Here is an 18,562-nt window from a genome sequence, read left to right on the forward strand (position 1 = left end):
CTCAAAAAAGACATTTATGCAGCCAACAGACATATGAAAAAAATGCTCATCTTCACTGGCCATTGGAGAAATGCAAATCAAAACCACAATGAGATACTATCTCACACCAGTTAGAATGGCAATCATTAGAAAGAAACAATAGGTGCTGGAGAGGATGTGGAGAAAAAGGAACACTTTTACACTGTTGGTGGGATTGTAAACTAGTTCAACCAATTTGGAAGACTGTGGCGATTCCTCAAGGATCTAGAACTAGAAATACCATTTGACCCAGCCATCCCATTACTGGGTGTATACCCAAAGGATTATAAATCATGCTGCTATAAAGACACATGCACACGTATGTTTATTGCAGCACTATTCACAATAGCAAAGACTTGGAACCAACCCAAATGTCCATCAATGATACACTGGATTAAGAAAATGTGGCACATATACACCATGGAATACTATGCAGCCATAAAAACGGATGAATTCATGTCCTTTGTAGGGACATGGATGAAGCTGGAAACCATCATTCTGAGCAAACTATCACAAGGACCGAAAACCAAACACTGCGTGTTCTCACTCATAGTTGGGAATTGAACGATGAGAACACTTGGACACAGGATGGGGAACATCACACACCAGGGCCTGTTGTGGGGTGGGAGGACGGGGGAGGGATAGCATTAGGAGATATACCTAATGTAAATGACAAGTTAATGGGTGCAGCACACCAACATGGCACATGTATATATATGTAACAAACCTGCACGTTGTGCACATGTACCCTAGAACTTAAAGTATAATAATAAAAAAAAAAAAAAGCAGAAAATGAAAACACTAATCAAAAGAATGCTAGAGTGGTTACATTATTAGAAAATAAAGTGGACTTCAGAGCAAAGAGAATTACCAGAATCAAAGCAGGACATTATCATGATAAAAGGATCAATTCACTAAGAAAATATAATCAAAAATGTGGATGCACTAAACAAAAAAAATGAAAGAAGAAGTAGACGCATCCTCAGTTGTAGTCAGGCACTTTAACACTCTTCACAGTAATTGACAGAATCACCAGACAGAAAATCAGCAACGGTGTAGAGGAACTGAACAGCACCATCAACCAGGTAACTACAGGGTTTTCTGTAGATGGAGACAAGCTGGTTGTAAAATTTACATGGAAAAGCAAAGGCACTAGAATAGCTATTTTTTTTTAAAGTTTTGAAGGTAAAGAATAAAGTTGGAGGAATCACCCTACCCAATTTTAATAGGTTTTATATAAGCTACTGTAATCAAGATAGCATGATATGGCAAAGGGCAGATATACAAATAGATGAAAGGGAATCGAGTCCAGGAATAGACTAACACTAGTATGGCCAACTGTTTGTTAGTTTTCAATTGACATAGAATTCACATACTATAAAATTCCCCCTTATAAAGTGTGTGATTAAATGTTTTTAGCATATTTACAGTGTTTTTGTTATATACATAAGATTGCAACCATCATCACTATTTAATCCGGATAGTTCGTCACCCTCCAAAAAGAGCCGACACCCATCAGCAATCACTATACATTCCTCCGTTCCCCCAGTCCTTGACAACTGCTAATCTACTTTCTGTCCCTATGGAATTGCCTCTTCTGAACATTTTATATAAATGGAATCATACAATAAGTCACCTTTTGTGCCTAGCTTCTTTCACTTAGCATAATATTTTCAAGGTTTATTCATGTTGAAATGTATATCAGTACTTCTTTTTATGGTTGAATAATGTTCCATTGTATAAATATAGCATATCTTTTATTTATTTATTTATTTATTTATTATTTATTTGGAGATAGTACCCCTCTGTTGCCCAGGCTGCAGTTCAGTGGCATGACCATTGCTCACTGTAACTTTGAACTCTTGGGCTCAAGAGACCCTCCTGCCTCAGCCTCCTGAATGTCTAGGACTACAGGTACACACCACTATACCTGGCTAATTTGTTTTAAAATTTTTGTGGAGATGGGGTGTTGCTGTGTTGCCCAGGCTGCATATCCTGTTTATATATTAATCAGTGATGGACATTTGGAGTGTTTCCATTTTGGCTATGATAAATAGTGCTGCTATGAACATTTATGTGCAATTTTTGTGTGAACTTATGTTTTCATTTTTCTTCAGTGTCTGCATAGGATTGGAATTGCTGAGTCACATGGTAACTTTTTGAGGAACTTCCACACGGTTCAAAGTGGCTATACCATTTTACATTCCCAACCAGCAATGTATGAGAGTTCCAATTTTTTCACATCCTCATCAACACTTGTTATTGTCTTTTTTATTCCAAACATCCTAGTGGGTGTAAAGTGGTATCTCATTGTGGTTTTGATTTTCATTTCCTTGATAATCAGTGAGGTTGAACCTCTTTACTTTCATTAGAGATATTTGTAGTTTATCATTGACTTATATAACAATAGAGTTATGTATTCTAGTTGTTAGTTCCTTATCACAGGGGTCCCCAGACCCCAGGGTCACAGACTGGCACTGGTCTGTGGCATAGCAGGAGGTGAGCAGCTGGCAAGCTCGCATTACCGCCTGAGCTTTGCCTCCTGTTGTATCAGCACCAGCATTAGATTCTCACAGAAGCGTGAACCCTATTGTGAAATGCGCTGTGAGGGATCTGGGTTATGAAATCTGAGGTGGAACAGTTTCATCCTGAAACCATCCCCCACCTTCCATCGGTGGAAAACCGTCGTCCACAAAACCAGTCCCTGGTGCCAAAAAGGTTGGGGACCACTGTCTTATCAGATATATGATTTTCAAATATTTCTCCTATTCTGGAGATTGTCTTTCATTTTCTTGGTAGTGTCATTTGAAGCATAAACATTTTTAATTTTTATGAAGTCCAATTTATCTATTTTTTGGAGGTTGCATGTGTTTTCGGTGTAATATCTAAGAAACCGTTGACTATCCCAAATCACAAAGATGTATGATTATATTTTCTTCTAATATTTTTATAGCTTTAGCTCTTACATTTATGTCTTTGATTCATTTTTAGCTCATTTTTTTATATGGTGTGAGTGGGGGTCCAACTTATTCCTCTGGATGTAGGAATAACCAGTTGTTCAGCAGTATTTGTTGAAAATATTATTATTTTCTTTTGGCATTGTCTTGGAACCCTTGTCAAAAACCAGTTGTACATAATGTATAAGTTTATTTCTGGACTCTCAATTCTGTTCATATGGATATAGATCTATATGTCTATCCTTATGCCAGTACTACCTGATCTTGATTACTGAAGCTTTGTAGTAAGTTTTGAAATCAAGAAATGTGAATCCTTTAACTTTGTCTTCCTTTTTCAAGATTGTTTTAGCTATTCTGAGTTCCTTGGATTAAAAAAAAAAAAAAATTTGTCCTTGGAAGACTTAAATATTTTGATATAAATTTTAGGATTAGCTTCTCAACTTTTGCAACAAAAACAGCTAACTAAATTTTGTGAGGATTGTAGTGAATCTGTACATAATCTTACGATGAAAATACTAATCCCCATGAAGATAGGATGTCTTTCTACTTATTTAGATCTTGTTTAATTTGTTTCAGTGTTGTTTTGTAGTTTTTCCTATCATCACTCTTAAGTTCGGTCTTTCACAAAGTCTTTGGACATGGGCACAGTGCAGCCAAGTTCTTTGCTAAGGCGTAACAAGGGTGACCCTTCCTTCAGTTCCCAATAAGTTCCTCATTTCCATCTGAGACCTCGTCAGCCTGGCCTTCACTGTCCCTAATTTTATCAGCACTTTGGTCACAACCACTTAACCAGTCTCATAAAAGTTCCATACTTTCCCTTGTGCTCCACTCCTCAGTATTAATTTTCTGTATTAGTCCATTTTGCACCACTATAAAGGAATACCTGAAGCTAAGTAATTTATTTGTTTTTTATTTTTACTTTTATTTTTCATTTTTGACACAGAGTCTCACTCCGTTGCCCAGGCTGGAGTGCAGTGGCACAATCTTAGCTCACAGCAACCTCGGTCTCCCAAGTTCAAGTGATTCTTGTGACTCAGGCACCTGAGTAACTGAGATTACAGGCATGTGCATCACACCCAGATAACTTTTTGGTGTTTAAGTAGAGACAGGGTTTCACTGTGTTGGCCAGGCTGGTCTTGAACTCCTGACCTCAAGTGATCTACCCACCTCATCTTCCCAAAGTGCTCAGATTATAGGCCACAGCACCTGGCTGAGGCTGAGTAATTTATAAAGAAAATAAGTTTATTTGGTACACGGTTCTGCAGACTGTACAAGAAACATGGCATCAGCATTGGCTGAGCTTCTGTTGAGGGCCTCAGGAAACTTTTATTCATGGTAGAAGGCAAGGGAAGCTGGCATGTCATATGGGAGAGAGGGAGCATGAGAGAGAGGGGGAGATCCCAGACTCTTTAACAACCAGATCTGGCTCGAACTAATGGCACTAGAGCTCACTCATTAATGTGGGAGAATGCACCAAGCCATTAATGAGGGATCTGCCACCATGGCCCAAACACCTCGCACCAGGCCCCACCACTAACATTAGCAGTCACATTTCAATGTGAGATTTGGAGAAGACAAATATCAAAACTATCTCAACAAGTTGTTCTTCTTTTTAAGTTTATTCCTAAAAATGTATTCTTTTTAGGCTATTGTAAATGGAATTATTGTCTTAATTTTATTTTCAGATTGTTCACTATTAGTGTGTGAAAATCTAATTGATTTTCATATATTGATCTTGTATTCTGCCACATTGCCAGACTCATTTGTTAGCTTTAACAATTTTCATGTGAATTCCTGTTTTCTACATGCAAATTTGCATTATCTGCAAATGGAGACAGTTTTATTCCTTCTTTCTAATCTGTATGCCTTTTATTTCTTCTTCTTGTCTGACTGTCCTGACTAAAATTTTCAGTACAATGTGGAATAGAAATGGAAAAAGCAGGCATTTTTGTTTTGTTCCTTATATTAGCAGGAAGATTTTCAGCTTTTTTTTTTTTTTTTTTTAGACAGGATCGCTCTCTGTCACCCAGGCTGGAGTACAGTGGTATGATCATGGCTCACTGCAGCCTCAACTGCCTGGACCCAAGTGATTCTCCCACCTCAGCCTCCCAAGTAACTGGGACCGCAGGTGCACACCACCATGACCAGCTAGTGTTTAAAAATTATTATTTGTAAGATCAGGCACGGTGGCTCACGCTTGTAATCCTAGCACTTTGGGAGGCCAAGGCGAGTGGATCACTTGGTCAGGAGTTCAAGACCAGCGTGGCCAACACAGTGAAACCCTGTCTCTATTAAAAATACAAAAATTAGCTGGACGTTGTAGCAGGCACCTGTAATCCCAGGTATTCAGGAGGCTGAGGCAGGAGAATTGCTTAAACTCGGGAGGCAGAGGTTGCAGTGAGCCAAGATTGTGCCATTGCCCTCCAGCCTGGGTGATAAAGCTAGAATCTGTCTAAAAAAAAGAAATTGTTATTTGTAGAGACAATGTCTTGCTATGGTATTCAGGCTGGTCTTGAACTCCTGGGCTTAAGTGACCCTCCCACCTCAGCCTCCCAAAGTGTAGGGATTACAGGCATGAGCCACTGCACCCGGCCACTTTCAGCTTTTTATCATTAAGTAAGATGTTAGTTGTGGGATTTTTGTAGATGACTTTATTAGGTTGAGAAATATTCTTACTCTGTTGAATATTTTGTGTCCTGAAAAGGTTTTGGGTTTGTCAGTTTTTTGTGTCTTTTGAGATTATCATATAGAGTTTGTCCTTTATTAATATAGTGTACTACACTGATTGGTTTTCTTATGTTGAACCTGGTTTGCGTTTGTGGGGTAACTCCCACCTACTCATTGTGTCTAATCCCTTTCTTAAAAAATACACTTGATATTTTAGAACAGTTTTAGGTTCATAGAAAATAGAGCCGAAAGTACAGAGTTCCCACACATGCATAGCACTCCACACCATCCATATCCTGCACTGGAGTGGCAGATTTACTAGAATTGATGAACCAACATTGACACTTCATTATAATCCAAGTTCCATAGTTTACCTTAAGTTTCATTGTTGGTGTCATATACTCTGTGGGTTTTGGCACAAATCTAATGGCATGTATCCACCATTATGGTGTCATATGGAATGGTTTCACTGCCCTAAAAATGCCCATGCTCTACCTCTTCTTCCCCTTGCACCAACCGCTGGCAACTACTGATGTTTTTGCTGTTTCCATAGTTTCACCTTCTTCAACATGTCATATGGTTGGAATCAGAAAATATGTAGCCTTTCCAGACTGGCTTCTTTCACTTAGTAATGTGCAAGTTTCCTTCATGTCTTTTCATGGCTTATTAACTCATTTGTTTTTAGTGCTGCATAATATTTTGTTGCCTGGATGTACCAAAATTTATTTACCTACTCACCTACTAAAGAACATCTTGGTCTACGGCCATACCACCCTGAACGTGCTCCATCTCATCTAAAGAACATCTTGGTTGCTTCCAAGTTGTGGCAATTATTAATAAAGCGGCTATAAAATGTGTGTGCTGGTTTTTGTGTTGACGTGTTTTCACCTTATTTGGGTAAATACCAAGGAACATAATTGCTGGAATGTATGTTAAGAGTATGTTTACTTATGTAAGAAACTGCCAAACTATCTTCCAAAGTGGATATACCATTTTGCATTCTCACCAGCAATGAATGGGAGTTTCTGTTGCTCCATCTCCTAGCCAGCATTTGCTGTTGCCAGCGTTTTGGATTTTCACCATTCTAATAGGTTCGTAGTGATAACTTACTGTTTTAGTTTGCAGTTCCCTAAAGAAATATGATGTTGAACACCTTTTCATAAGCTTATTTGTCATTTGTATATCTTTGGTGAGGTATCTGTTCAGATCTTTTGCCATTTTTTTTTCTTTTTCTTTTTTCTTTTCAAGTCCTCACATCTCAGAGGATTTTGCCAATTTATTTTTATTTTTTATTTTTTTGAGATGGAGTCTTGCTCTGTTGCCCAGGCTGGAGTGCAGTGGTGCAATCTTGGCTCACTGCAACCTCCGCCTCCCAGGTTCGAGCAATTCTCCTGCCTCAGCCTCTCGAGTAGCTGGGATTACAGGCGTGCACCACCTTGCCTGGTTAATTTTTATATTTTCAGTAGAGATCGGGTTTTGCCACATTGACCAGGCTGGTTTCAAACTCCTGACCTCAAATGATCCACCCGCCTTGGCCTCCCAAAGTTCTGGGATTACAGGTATGAACCACCGCTCCCAGACATGTTGTCAATTTTTAAATTGGGTTAAATAACCGTTCTTTGTAAGATATGTCTTTTGCAAATACTTTCTCCCAGTCTGTGAATTTAATAGACTTATATTCTTATATTTCTTTCTAATATTCTTAATAATATTCTTTTGATGTAATCTTTGTATGTTGCTGGATTTGGTGTGTTATTTTGTTGAGAATTTTTTTCATCCATTTTCATAAAAGATAATGGTTTGTAGTTTTCTTACAATGTCATTGTCTGGTTTTTGTATCAGTGTAATACAGGCCTCATAGAATGTGTTGAAAAGTATTTCCTCCTCTTTTATGTGTTGAAAGACTTTGGTGTTAATTCTTTTTCAGATATTTTGTAGAATGCACTGGTGAAGCTATCTGGTCCTACGCTTTACTTTGTGATAAGTTTTATAATTATTAATTGTTATGTGTCTATTCTGAATTTCTATTTGTTCTTCAGTCAGTTTTGGTGGTCTGTGTCTTTCCACGAATTTGCTGATCATTTCATCTGAGTTATCTAAAATTTGCCCATACAAGTGTTCACAGTATTCCAGTCTATTCCAGTCTAATCATTTTTCTGTTTCTAAGGTAAGTATTAATGCCTTTTTTTTTTTTTTTTTTTTTTGAGATGGAGTCTCGCCCTGTCACCAGACTGGAGTGCAGTAGCACTATCTCAGCTCACTGCAACCTCCGACTCCGTGGTTCAAGGGATTCTCCTGCCTTAGCCTCCCGAGTAGCTGAGGTTACAGCCATGCACAACTACGCCCAGCTAATTTTTGTATTTTTAGTAGAGACGGGGTTTCACCACATTGGCCAGGATGGTCTCAATCTCCTGACCTCATGATCCACCCACCTCGGCCTCTGGAAGTGCTGGGATTACAGGCATGAGCCACCACACCCCGCCATGTCCTCTTGTTTATTCTTGGTTTTAGTGATACAAATCTTCTCTCTTATTTCCTGGTCAGTCTAGCTATAATGAAGGTTTGCCAGTTTTATCAGTCATTTCAAATAACTAACTTTTGGGTTTGTTAATTCTTTATGTTGTTTTTATCTTCCCAGTCGCATTTATTTTTCCTCTAATGTTTATTATTTTCTTCTGATTACCTTGGGTTTATTTTGCTCCTTTTTCCCCAGTGTCTTTTTTTTTTTTTTAAAGAAATGGGCCTCTCTAAGTTGCCCAGGCTAGAGTGCAGTAGCTATTCACAGGTACAATCATAGCACACTGCAGCCTCAAATTCCTAGCCTCAAGTGATCCTTCCATCTCAGTCTCCTGAGTAGCTAGGACTACAGGCACACACCACCATGCCTGGCCCCCGTGTCTTAAGATGGAAGGTTAGATTGTTGTTTGAAATCTTTCTTTTTTAAAAATATAGGCACTTATAGCTATGAATTTCACTCTAAGCATTAATTTTGCTGTATCCGTAAGTTTTGGTATTCTGCATTTTTGTTTTCATTAATATCAAAGCATTTTCTCATTTTTCTTGTGTTTCTTTTTTGACACATTGGTTATTCAAGAGGGTGTTGTTTCATTTCCACATATTTGCCAAATTTGTTATTGATATCTAATTTCATCCCATTGTGAATTTTGACACTCATAAAACCATACCCCAGAATGAGGGCCTCAGAAACAACCTCAGAAGAAAAAGTTTTTCTCTGACCTTCTCCTGCCCTCCTGTCTCTCAGTCCCATTCTCCACCAAGGCTAGCCAGAGACACCTGCAATCTCTCTTCCACAAGGCAGGTCATAGAAACCAGAACCCCTTTTCCCCAAAGCCAGCTATAAAACCTAAAAATATCAATCTAGCCTTTCCTCCATCTTTCTGGGTAAAAACTGGTCATAAAGGATTTTCTGACCTACCTTGTTTGATTGTAGATCTTAAGACTCCGATCCCTGCTGAGAGGACCCTGAACCAGAAGGAAGGAATGAATGCTCACAGAGACCACAAAAAATCTAGACAGTCGCTGGATTTCCCAGTCTTTTTTTTTTTTTTTTTTTTTTTTTGAGATGGAGTTTCATTCTTGTCTCCCAGGCTGGAGTGCAGTGGCGTGATCTCAGCTCACTGCAACCTCTGCCTCCCAGGTTCAAGTGATTCTCCTGCCTCAGCCTCTGGAGTAGCTGGGATTACAGGCGCCCACCGTCACGCCTGGCTGATTTTTGTATTTTTAGTAGAGACAGAGTTTCACCATGTTGGCCAGGCTGGTCCTGAACTGCTGACCTCAGGTGATCCACCTACTTCCGCCTCCCAAAGTGCTGGGATTACAGGCATGAGCCATGGCACCCAGCCCGTTTCCCCACTCTTAGCATTAGGTTATACCCTTTTTGTCAGACCATATTTCCACATGGCTATTCATACTTGAACCTAAGCATAAAAATAGACAATTTCGCCAGGCACGTTGGCTCACACCTGTAATCCCTGCACTTTGGAAGGCTGAGGTAGTTGAATCCCCTGAGGTCAGGAGTTTGAGACCAGTCTGGCCAACATAGTGAAATACAACACCCCGTCTCTACTAAAATACAAAAACTAGCCAGCTGTGGTGGTGGGCGTCTGTAGTCCCAGCTACCCAGGAGGCTGAGGCAGGAGAATTGCTTGAACCCAGGAGGCAGAAAAAAAAGATAATTTCCCCTGTATCTTTAAGTTTTAAAGGCTCCCATGTACAAATCATATACCTTTCTCCTATTAATCTGCCAGTTGTTGTTGTGGGAAGTCAGGGACCCCGAACGGAGGGACCGGCTGAAGCCATGGCAGAAGAACATAAATTGTGAAGATTTCATGGACATGTATTAGTTCCCCAAATTAATACTTTCATAATTTCTTATGCCTGTCTTTACTGCAATCTCTGAACATAAATTGTGAAGATTTCATGGACACTTATCACTTCCCCAGTCAATACCCTTGTGATTTCCTATGCCTGTCTTTACTTTAATCTCTTAATCCCGTCATCTTCGTAAGCTGAGGAGGATGAATATTGCCTCAGGACCCTGTGATGATTGTGTTAACTGCACAAATTGTTTGTAGAGCATGTGTGCTTGAACAATATGAAATCTGGGTGACTTGAAAAAAGGAACAGGACAACAGCAATGTTCAGGGAACAAGGGAGATGGCCTTAGACTCTGACTGTTGGTGAGCCAGGCAGAACAGAGCCATATTTCTCTTCTTTCAAAAGCAAATAGGAGAAATATCACTGAATTCTTTCTTTCTTTCTTTCTTTTTTTTTTTTTTGAGATAGAGTCTCGCTCTATCGCCCAGGCTTGAGTGCAGTGGCGCGATCTTGGCTCACTGCAAGCTCCGCCTCCTGGGTTCACGCCATTCTCCTGCCTCAGCCTCCGGAGTAGCCAGGACTACAGGTACCCACCACCACGCTCGGCTAATTTTTTTGTATTTTTAGTAGAGATGGGGTTTCACCATATTAGCCAGGATGGTCTCGATCTCTGGACCTCATGATCTACCTGCCTCAGCCTCCCAAAGTGCTGGGATTATAGGCATGAGCCACTGTGCCCAGCCAGCCTTTTCACTCTTAAATCCAGATTTTTAATGAATAGTTCTTGGTCTTAATGGAGTCAAATATTTTTGATGGAATCATTGTTTCCCTGTGTGGCTAGTGCTTTCTATGCTGTTTAAGAGTGCTGTGCTTATCTGAGGTTTTATGAAAAGGCAGTGTTGAGAGTTGGCAGGTGGATCTGCTTGCCCAAGGCTGGGAGCAAGAGTCAGTGTAGAGCCAGTTGGGCTTCAAGGCCTTTGCCCAAGACTTTCTAAAAGATGCTTTAAGGTTTTGCTGTGTCAGGGCTACAAGTTCTGCCTTTGAAACTTTCCACATTCTCTAGCAACGTATGTTCTTTTTCTTTTCTTTTTTTTTTTTTTTTTTTTTGTTTGAGACAGAGTTTTGCTCTTATTGCCCTTTCTCTCTGACAGGTTTGATGGCAAACCCGTTCCTAATTGCCTGGCTTCTTGGTAGATAAAACCCCCTTCTCTTCCTGGGGCACTAGGTCTATCTTTGGGAATCTTCCCCTATAGGGAGCTACCATGTTCACTGCAGCTCCAAAATGTGGGAAAAAACTTAAATGTCTACCAGCAGAGGAAGGAAGAGTTAAAACAGAGAGAATCCAGGAAACTGAATTCTGTGCACCCACTGCCAATGTGCTGGCAGGAAAGGATGTCCAAGAGACAAGAAAAAGTATTTTGCAGTCTAATAGATTTAGCATGCTTACCTTTTTGTAAAATAAATAAAGTACCGTGTGTATTAGTATAAGAAAATTCTTGGCCAGGTGCGGTGGCTCACATCTGCAATCCCAGCACTTTGGGAGGTTGAGGCAGGCGGATCACCTGAGGTCAGGAGTTTGAGACCAGCCTGGCCAACATGTCTCTACTAAAAATACAAAAATTAGAGGGGCATGGTGGTGGGCACCTGTAATCCCAGCTACTTGGGAGGCTGAGGCAAGAGAATTGCTTGAACCTGGGAGGCGGAGGTTGCAGTGAGCCGAGATTGCACCACTGCGCTCCAGCCTGGGCAACAAGAGCGGAACTCTGTCTCAAAGGAAAAAAAAAGAAAAGAAAAAGAAGAAATAAAGAAAAGAAAAGAAAGGACAGAAAGAAAAAAGAAAAAAATAAAATTCTGGAAGGACAATATGAATAGTTACCTAGTTGGAGGGGAGGGGTTTGCTCTTGGAAGGGCAGGTACTGAGGGCTGTGGTGAGCTGAGGGGAGATGCTTCACCTTAATTTTATATCTTTAAAAAAAATTGTGGGATTATTTTTGGTTTTAACCTTGTTTGTGTGGTTTATCTTCCTCTGTAATTTTCCTAGTGAAACTAATAAAATAAAACAACGCCAAGGCAGGAGGATCTCTTGAGGCCAGGAGCTCGAGAGGAGCCTAGGCAACGTAGTGCAACCCGCCTTCTCTACAAAAAAATAAACAATAGTAGGGCCGGGCGCTGTGGCTCATGCCTATAACCCCAGCACTTTGGGAGGCCGAGGTGGGCGGATCACGAGGTCAGGAGATCGAGACCATCCTAGCCAACATGGTGAAACCCCCGGATCCACTAAAAATACAAAAATTAGCTGGATGTGGTGGCGTATGCCTGTAATCCTAGCTACTCGGGAGGCTGAGGCAGGAGAATCACTTGAACCAGCGAGTCAGAGGTTGCAGTGAGCCAGGATCGCACCACTGCACTCCAGCCTGGCAACAGAGAGAGACTCCATCTCAATAAAGAAATAAATAAATAAAAATAAACAATAATAAATAATAAAACAGGGCAGGGCGTGGTGGCTCATGCCTGTAATCCCAGCACTTTGGGAGGCTGAGGTGAGTAGATCTCTTAAGTCTAGGAGTTCAAGACCAGCCTGGGCAACATGGTGAAACCCTGTCTATACTAAAAATACAAACATCAGCTGGGTGTGGTGGTGCATGCCTGTAGTGCCAGCTACTTGGGCGGCTGAGGTGGGAAGATTGCTTGAGCTTGGGAGGCGGAGGTTGCAGTGAGCTGAGATCATGCCGCTGCACTCCAGCCTGGGCCACAGAGTGAGACCCCATCTCAAAAAAAAAAAAAAAAAAAAAACACACAAACAAACAACAACAACAAAAAAGCAAACCTCACACACTTAAAACAAAATTAACACAGGAAGGAGAGATTTTGTCTCAGATGTCTGCGTCCTTACCTTCAGGCCCAGTCTCTGACTTTGTTTTCTAGTGAGATAAAAACGAATAGGCCCCCACATGTCAGAGATGGATGATTTCTTAGAAATCGTGACCCAGTGATCTCCTTTCTCAGGTGATGCAGGGGTGCAGGCCCTCACCTGGAACCTGAAGTTCAGGTTAAAATGTTGGCTTTGCCACTTGTGGGTAAGGTCCCCTTTAGGGAAGTGATTTTCCGTCTCTGAGCCTTCACCCCTGCAAACCCAGCTCCATAGTAATTGTTGTCAGTTTCCTGACTGTTACAACCTACAGAAAAGAAGCTAGAGAAAAGTCACAACAAACAGGAGACAAGTGCAGTCCTCCTATCTGGAGGCGTTAAAATACTTGGGTGGTGCTCAAAGGGCACCAGTGACATTTGTTTGCATCTCAATGGCATTTAAGGATAATCTATGCTGAGCAGCTTATTTTACCAAGCTAGAAGTGAGACCCAGAAAGCAAAGTCTTTTGTCAAAGAGTTCCTTAGGCAGGGGCAGGTTCCAGGACAAAGGAGAGGGTGAAAGCTGCGGGAAGCTTGTCCTTCTCTCCACTAAGGAGACAATTCGCAATCTCCAAAATGCATCTCCTTTCTGGGAACTCTTTATCTCTGCACCTTGACAGCTATTATCTCTCCAGCCTTTTCTAGATAGGTGGAGAAGAGGTAGAGAACTTAGGCCAAGACTTGTCAAGAATTTCCAAGGGCAATTTGGGAAAAAGATGAGAGGAGTACATGAACATCTGTTCCCAGCTGGGCTCACTGACTCACCCCTGTAATCTTACCACTTTGGGAAGACAAGGCGGGAGGTTTGCCTTGCAGCCAGGAGTTTGAGACCAGCCTAGGCAGCATAGCGAGACCCTCATACCCCCGCCACCATGTCTACTGAAAAAGAAAAAAGAAAATAAGCATCTGTCCCTAGGTGGAGGAGGCTTGGTGTTTCTCTTAGGAATACCTGTTTCCATGGAAACATAGGGACGACACCAGTCCCCAGGCCTGAGTTGGCAGCACAGCTCCACTGCACAACCGTGCGGGCTGAGAGCAGTTTCAGCATCCACCCTCCTGGAGCCGTGCTGCTCAGGAGAAATATAATGTGAGCCACATATGTAACGTTACATTTACAGTAATAACATTCAACTAAAAAGAACCAGGTGAAATTGATTTTAATAGTACATTTCATTTTACCCAATATGTCAAAAATGCTGGCCAGGCGCAGTGGCTCATGCCTGTAATCCCAGCACTTTGGGAGGCCAAGGCGGGCAGATCACGAGGTCAGGAGATCCAGACCATCCTGGCTAACACAGTGAAACCCCGTCTCTACTGAAAATACAAAAAATTAGCCAGGCATGGTGGCGGACGGCTGTAGTCCCAGCTACTTGGGAGGCTGAGGCAGGAGAATGGCATGAACCTGGTAGGCGGAGCTTGTAGTGAGCAGAGATCGTGCCACTGCACTCCAGCCTGGGCGACAGAGCGAGACTCCGTCTCAAAAAAAAAAAAAGAAAAAGAAAAAAGGTTATTTTGACATGTAATGCATATAAAAATCACTGAGATAGGTCACATTCTATTTTCCATGGTAAATCTCCAAAATCTGTTGTGTGTCGTGTTGTCTACTCACAGCACAACTCAATTCAGCCTCGCCATGTTCAGGTGCACAATCATCGTGTGTGGCCCAGGGCTGCTGTCCTGGACAGCACAGGACAAGTGAACACAAACTCCCTCCCTGCCCTTCACCTCCCACACCTGCTAGCCTATAAGAGGAAGCAGCAGCCCTTCCCGGGTTCACTGTGGTAGTTCATGGTGCCTGAGACAGGCCAGAATCCCAGGGCTGCTCCGAGGGAAGGAGCTTAGTCTGGGCTCTGGCCTCCTCTCTCAAAGAAATGGAGATAGGCCCAGCACTTTGAGAGGCTGAGGCAGGAGGGTTGCTTGAGCCCAGGAGTTCAAAACCAGCCTGGGTAACATAGTGAGACTTTGTCTCTACAAAACAACAACAACAAAAATTATCCAAGTATGGTGGCACATGCCTGTAGTCCCAGCTGCTCAGAAGGCTGAGGTGAAAGGATTGCTTGAGCCCCAGAGGTCGAGACTACAGTAAGCTGTGATCGCACCACTGTACTCCAGCCTGGGTGACAGAGGAGACCCTGTCTCAAAAAAAAAAAAAAAAAAAGAAAAGAAAAGAAAATGTTTTACCCTCATTTATTTTGTGAAAAACGTCCTTTCTCTCTCTCTCTCTCTCTCTCTCTCTCTCTCTGTTTCTCTCTCTCTCTCTCTCCTTTCTTGTTTTTGAGACAGAGTCTTGCTCTGTCACCCAGGCTGCAGTGCGGTGGCACAATCTCAGCTCACTGCAACCTCCGCCTCCCAGGTTCAAGCATTTCTTGTGCCTCAGCCTCCAAGTAGCTGGGATTACAGGCACGCGCCACCACACCTAGCTAATTTTCATATTTTTAGTAGAGATGGTGGTTTCACCATGTTGGTTAGGCTGGTCTCAAACTCCTGGCCTCAAGTGATTCACCCACCTTGGCCTCCCAAGTGCTGGGATTACAGGCACAAGCCACCACGCTTGGCCTATTGGTGATTTTTTTTATTTTTATTTTTAGACGGAGCCTTGCTCTGTTTCCCAGGCTTGAGTGCAGTGGCGCCATCTCAGCAACCTCCGCCTCTCCTGCCTTAGCCTCCCAAGTGGCTGGGACTACAGGCACCCGCCAGCACACCCGGCTAATTTTTGCATTTTTAGTAGACAGAGTTTCACCATGTTGGTCAGGCTGGTCTTGAACTCCTGACCTCAGGTGATCCTCCCGCCTCTGCCTCCAAACATGCTGGGGATTACAGGTGTGAGCAACCATGCCCAGCCGAGGTTTGGGCTTCTAATGATCCCATCAACCAAGTGTGAACAGTCCCTGATGGATAATTTTTTGCCCCCTTTCCTCCCACCTTTTGGAGTCCCCAGTGTTTATTGTTCCCATCTTTGTGTCCATGTGAGCCCAATATTTAGCTCCCACTTAACAGAGAGAACACAAGGTATTTGGTTTTGTTTCTGCATTAATTTGCTTAAGATAATGGTGTCCAGCTGTATCCATGTTACTGCAAAGAACATGATTTCCTTTTGGTATTTATTTATTTATTTATTTATTTATTTATTTATTTTGAGACAAAGTCTTGCACTTTCGCCCAGGTTGGAGTACAGTGGCGCGGTCTTGGCTCACTGCAAGCTCTGCCTCCAGGGTTCACGCCATTCTCCTGCCTCAGCCTCCCGAGTAGCTGGGACTACAGGCGCTCACCACTACACCTGGCTAATTTTTGTATTTTTAGTAGAGATTGGGTTTCACCATGTCAGCCAGGCTGGTCTTGAACTCCTGACCTCAGGTGATCCACCCTCTTTGGCCTCCCAAAGTGCTGGGATTACAGGCGTGAGCCATGGTGCCAGGCCAATTACTGTATTTTTAGTAGAGATGGGGGTTTTACCATGTTGGCTAGGCTAGTCTCAAACTCCTGACCTAAAGTGATCTGCCTGCCTCGGCCTCCCAAAGTGCTGGGATTAGAGGTGTGAGCCACCATGCCCGGCCAGCATTGTTCTATTTACTTCAGTTTACATGCTACTAGGAAACCCTGGAACTTGATCAGTCCATCCAAATTCAAGAGAAACAGGCTCTGATATGGCACGAATCTGATTCTTGACTCACCACCATCTGTGTGCTAGGTAGGCACAACGGTGGGCACAACGGTCGCTGCTTTGTAAGAGCTCATTTCATGATGAAAACATCACGTGGGGTACATGGTAATAATGAGGACTGGGATGAGGAAACGGAGCAGTGGAGAGTTCCATGTAACCGAGTGACGCTGAAGCTCAACTCTCCTCCAGGGCATGTTCTCTTGGAGTCTGCAGCACCCAACGAGGACAGGAGGGACACATTTGGGATGCAAAGATGTTTCCTTTTCCATCTGTAACTAATTCATGTATGGACATGCCCTTCAAAACAACACTCCCTGATGACTAATGATGTTCAGATTGGTTCTACACTACTCTGAGCCATCCTTGGTAATCTTACGTAATATTTCTCGAAGCCCTGATTTAGGCATGCTCATCTCAACAATTCTGCAAGGCCAGGGGAGCAGATGAAGAAAAATCTCTATGCTCTCAAGGGAAGCTAGAAAAGTGTTCGTTGACCGCTCTTGGGAACATCCCTTCCCAGAGAACGACAGTATTAGGGAGGCGGACCTTGCAATGTGATAACAAGGGGCTTACCTGGGTGGGTCCCTTGGAGCATTTTAACAAGCCTTCCAGGAGGTAATCTGTTTCCACTGACGCTCCCAGTGGACAGCGAGCTCGGCTCATGGCTTCAGACAGTGAGTTCTTTCTGAGGGTCAGGAGGGCTTCCTTTCTGGAAGTGGGAGAAGCTGGGGAACTGGCTCGAAGCCTCTCTTTTGGTGACGTATCGTGGACTGTCAGTGGCAGGTCCTGCCTGATGTGGCTAGCTTAAAGTTTACTGTCTAACATGACATTCAGTGCTGAGGCTTAAAAAGGGGAAGGCTCAGGAGCTCAAGACCAGCCTGGGCAAATAGTGAGATGTTGTCTGTACAAAAGCTTTTTTTGTTTGTTTGTTTGAGACGGAGTCTTGCACTGTTGCCCAGGCTGGAGTGCAGTGGCATGATCTCAGCTCACTGCAAGCTCCGCCTCCTGGGTTCACGCCATTCTCCTGCCTCAGCCTCCCAAGTAGCTGGGACTACAGGTGCCCGCCACCACGCCCAGCTAATTTTTTGTACGTTTAGTAGAGACAGGGTTTCACCGTGTTAGCCAGGATGGTCTCGATCTCCTGACCTCGTGATCCACCCACTTCGGCCTCCCAAAGTGCTGGGATTACAGGCATGAGCCAACGCGCCCAGCCTCTACAAAAGTTTTTTTTTTTTTTTTAAATTAGCCAGGTGTGGTGTGCATCTCTAATCCCAGCTACTTGGGAGGCTGAGGTGGGAGGATCGCTTGAGCCCAGAAGGTCAAGGCTGCAATTACCTGTGATCATGCCACTGCACTCTAGCCTGGGCGATAAAGTGGGACCCTGTCTTGATTAAAAACAAACAAACAAAAAACAATAAAAAAAAGAAGGCTTAAAAGATAAAGGCTGAGAAATCAAGCCAAACCCTTAAAGCCACCTTCGATGAGTTCAAAAAGTGGAAGACATCCATGCGTGGTGCAGTTCTTTTTCAAAATGGAAAGTGCAGAAAAGTGGAAAATTTCCCTTTTGCAGGGCGGGGCGGCACTCCTGGGAGCTCTGGATTTGGGCAGAGGCACTTTCTCCTCTGCTACGAAAGGGAGGTCTTTCAGGGGAAGGCAGCCTTAGCTTCTTTGCTTGGGTTGTGTTTCATTCCTCTAAGTGAATTCTATTTTGAGCTGAGTCACCAGTTAATACTGAGTTCAAGTCTGATGGACTCAGGGGGCCCAAGGCTCAAATTGAGGGCTGGGGCTTTCCCGGGTCGTAAGGGAAAATACAAAGTAATGCATAACAACATCTCGATTTTAGGTTTTTCTCCCATTAAACACAAAAATTTACTTATGTTTTGTTTTCTGGCATCTCTTAATATTTGTATATTTTGGGTCTTAGCAAAGGACAAAAGTAACTTATGGGCAAACAGTGCTTGTTAGGAGGAGCCCTGTAAGAGTCCATCTCACTCACATCAGTGTCTGGACATGT

This window comes from Macaca mulatta, chromosome 15 (assembly GCF_049350105.2).
Source record: "Macaca mulatta isolate MMU2019108-1 chromosome 15, T2T-MMU8v2.0, whole genome shotgun sequence".
NCBI lineage: Eukaryota > Metazoa > Chordata > Mammalia > Primates > Cercopithecidae > Macaca > Macaca mulatta.